Source organism: Sus scrofa, chromosome 14 (genome assembly GCF_054392235.1).
Source record: "Sus scrofa isolate SSC_HxYL_T2T_F1_AM1 chromosome 14, Sscrofa_HxYL_maternal_Yorkshire_Landrace_v2.0, whole genome shotgun sequence".
Lineage (NCBI taxonomy): Eukaryota > Metazoa > Chordata > Mammalia > Artiodactyla > Suidae > Sus > Sus scrofa.
In genome coordinates this window covers 76,515,204-76,519,311 of record NC_139396.1, presented here as the reverse complement: position 1 = coordinate 76,519,311, position 4,108 = coordinate 76,515,204, and the positions used below count along the sequence as shown (strand labels likewise).

The 4,108-nt window shown below is 44.1% G+C and overlaps 1 pseudogene; it reads right to left on the bottom strand.

Moving 5' to 3' along the window:
* Positions 1-415: 415 nt before the first annotated feature.
* Positions 416-1,515, bottom strand: LOC100152973 (pleckstrin homology domain-containing family A member 1 pseudogene; annotated as a pseudogene).
* Positions 1,516-4,108: the final 2,593 nt, after the last annotated feature.

Here is a 4,108-nt window from a genome sequence, read left to right as displayed (position 1 = left end):
TCTTTTTTTTTTTTTTTTTTTTTTTTTTTTTAAAGATTGAACATTTAATAGGAAATCACAGTAGCATTTTTAAAACAACCAAAATAATTAATAAGTATTTTTAATGTTTTAAACTGTGGAACATTTAAATTGTCAAATTCACTAGGAAAAAATGTCGCACACATGTTTTTAACCACCCCAGTAAGAAGAAAGCTTCAGACAGCTGATGTTGAGACACTTAAAAGTTTCTTTCTTTCTTTCAAGAAATTACATTTCGTTTGGCTACATCCTAGATTATTGGTTTACCAGCTTATAAAGAGTGCGTCTACAAGGTTATATGCATTGAAACCCTCTCCCCTTTGTCGTCTTTGGCTAGAAGCTTCTTGCAAGGACACTGAGGGCTCAAGAGAGGGGCCAGGCTTCGGGTGCCTCCCTCTCACATGTCACTGACTGGAAGGCTAACATTGTTCAAGTCCACGGGGTCACAGTCTGGTTCCCGAGGGCCTTTTTTACGCTGGGGTTTTAGCAGAGCTTGTTCAGTCACTTTGGGAGCTGGTTGTCTTGGAGAGACAGTCTGGATCTTGAAGTTCCCTGGCTTGACCTTGGCAAGAGAGTTATAAAATCCTTGCTTCTCCACGGTATAGCTTGAGACCAAAGAGTTGCTGCGAGCGGCTGTGGAATGTGCAGCGGCTGTGCTGGCAGGGCGGCTTGCACATAGAAAGTTTGATACGATGTGACAATTTCAAAGAGGTTGCCCCTCATCATTATGTCACTTTGCTTATATTCTTGGACTTTAGGAACCTCTTCAAGTGGTATTATGCGGAGAGGTTCCTTTTCCATTTCAGATTTGAAGTGTTTTCCTCCAATTGAAAATATCTTTTCTTGCAGGTTTTCATCACTGCTCCTTGTTTTACACAATATCCAGCTCTGATAACTGCACTATCCGGGGGTGATTTGGGAGGAAAGCGAGGAAGATGGCTCTGGGGCCGTTTCAAATGATTTCTGTCAGTGCTCTCACCACATTCATTTACGTCTTCTTTCTGAGTTGGGGTCGTGATGGGCACACACCCAACAATGTCAGTTCTGTAAGACACTTGCTTCTTCCCACATTCACCCTGGTGACTTGGGTTGTCAGAATGAGGCTGTGAGTCTGACTGCTTTGGTACTGTAACTTTTACAGCTTTGTTCAACACATTGACCCCTTCTACTAGGTCCTGCTGATCATTGGCTTGTAGGAAATACTAACGCATCCCTGCATTCATAACAAACCAGAACTCAGCCTTTGGCCTTAGCTTGGTTGTGTTGCTAACCTTCGAAATGTAGGTAAGTTTAATGGCTCCAATGTGTGATGATCCAGAAGGCAGGTTCTGTGGAATATCCATATACCACACAAAGCTATCTTCTCTGGTATCCAGTATGAAATACCTCCGAAGAAATTTCCCACTGTTTTCATTTTCTTCAATGTCTAGAAAACCACAAACGCGATTCTGACGATCCACATAAGGCATTTCTGAGCTTGAACATTTCACAGTGCCCGCCGGCTCCTCAAGCCTCCCAGCTCGCTTCAGTGGGCGCCGTGCTCTCGGAGCCCAGCCCTGTTCACCTCACCTTGGAGGCCACATAGGTCCTCATTCAGAACTTCCCGGCGGCCCTGGACCAGAAGCACCCATGCCACTGCGGCCTGGGGTCCCACAGGCCACACAGACACATCTTGTGCAAAGCGAGCGATGCCTGAACAGGAGATGATGTCCACAGCAGAGGAACGGATGGAGGCTGCATCTAGCCCTCATGGAACCTAAGAGCTCCAAAAGGCACCTTGGCAGTCCAGCTAGCTTCAGGCTCGGCTTCTAGATGGGATCCAGCTCCTAGCTTACTCTTAAGATTTAAACCAAGTAGGTTAGAGAGAGTGCCTGTAAGGAATCATTTGGAAACAGACAAGAAAAGCATTTGAAGACTATATATATGTATATGTACATATGTATATGTACATATGTATATGTACATATTTTTGTCTTTTTAGGGCCGCACCACGGCATATGGAAATTCCTAGGCTAGGGGTAGAATCGGAGCTACAGCTGCAGGCCTGCACCACAGCCACAGCCACACCAGATCCAAGCTGCATCTTCGACCTATGCTGCAATTTGCAGCAACACTGGCCTTAACCCACTGAGTGGGGCTGGGTATTGAACCCACATTCTCATGGATGCTAGTCAGGTTCTTATCCCAATGAACTACAACGGGAACTCCTGATGACTTTTTAAAACAGAGGACCGAAGGCAGCAACAGCTCCCAGGATATGCAACCTGCAATTGGCTTGTCATCACTTCCCATCTGGCCCCTAGACTTGGTCTTCACCCCCAGGAGTCAGCTGGAAAACCATTCGATAATACACCCAGGCATTGATAGGGAGAGTTTGCACTGGAAAATTCTTTTCTTTTTTTCTTTGTTTTTTAAGTCTTTTTGTCTTTTTAGGGCCATACCCACAGCATATGGAAGTTCCCAAGCTAGGGGTGTAATCGGAGCTATAGGGCCCAGCCTATGCCACAGCCACAGCAATGCCAGATCCAAGCTGCATCTGTGACCTATACCACAGCTCATGCAACACCAGAGCCTTGACCCGCTGAGCTGAGTGAGGCCCCGGATCAAACCCACAACCTCATGGTTCCTAGTCAGTTTAGTTTCTGCTGCGCTACGATGGGAATTCGGGTTTTTTTGTTTGTTTTTTTGTTTTTTCAGTCTGGGAAATTCTTTGTCATATCAAGAAGCCTAAGAGTGTTAAGGCCAATCCAGCCATGGACCTCATTCTTCAGACTTTGTGTGAAGGAAATAACTCAAGTGAAAGAAACAAGCTATAGGTATGGTGATGGCTGTTATCTTGTTATTCATATAGGAGTGAGGAGTTGAAAGCAACCTGAACATTAGAAGCAGGAAATAACCACATGACCTACTCAATGGAATCTAAGCAACTGTCAAAAATTACAATTGTAAAGATGATGTTACACCCCAAAAAATATTTGTCGAATGCCTACACTACACTGTTTTAGATATAAAAGAGTGAACAAAATAGACCAAGTCCCTGCTTTTGCTTCATTTATACTCTAGTGTGTATGGCAAAGGGGAGCTGATCCAATAAGAAAAAGGGTGATGCAGAGAAGAGACATGAGGTTGCCAAGTGTGAGCAGGAGGGATGGAGTGGGAGTTTGGGATTGGCAGATGCAAACTAGTATGTATAGGATGGATAAACAATAAGGACTTAGTGTAGAGCACAGGGAACTCTATTCATTATCCCATGATAAACCATCATAGAGGGAGTTCCCATTTTGGCACAGCCTAAACGAATCCAACTAGGAAACATGAAGTTGTGGGTTCGATCCCTGGCCTCACTCAGTGGGTTAAGGATCCAACGTTGCTGTGAGCTGTGGTATAGGTCACAGACACAGCTTGGATCCTACATTGCTGTGGCTGTAGGGTAGGCCAGCAGCTATAGCTGATTCAACCCCTAGCCTAGGAAACTCTACATGCCTTGAGCGCAGCCCTAAAAAAAAAAAAAAAAAGCAAAAAAAAAAAATCATGGAAAAAATATGAAAAAGAATGTTTATATATATAAAACTGAATCACTGTTGTACAGCAGAAATTAACAAAACATTATACATCAACTCTACTTGGACAAGAGGATGATTCAGAATGAAGTGAAAAATGCAGAAGAGAAAAATATTGTATGTAATGTTTCTTTCTATGCAATATATTCAATTCTATGAACAAGGATGGAAGGAAGCAAGGAAGAGAGCTGACAGGATTATGTGATGAGGAACAATTTCTTTCCTGTATTATTGTTCCAGTGTTTTTGTTTTCATTGTCTTTTTTGCTTTTTCTAGGGCCGCAGCCTCGGCATGTGGAGGTTCCCAGGCTAGGGGTCAAATCAGAGCTGTAGCCACCGGCCTACACCACAGCCACAGCAAGGCAGGATCCGAGCTGCGTTTTCAACCCACACCATAGCTCATGGCAATGCCGGATCCTTAACCCACTGAGCAAGGCTAGGGATCAAACCCACAACCTCATGGTTACTAGTCGGATTCGTTAACCACTGAGCCACGATGGGAACTCCTGTTCCAGTGTTTTTAGTGCGATA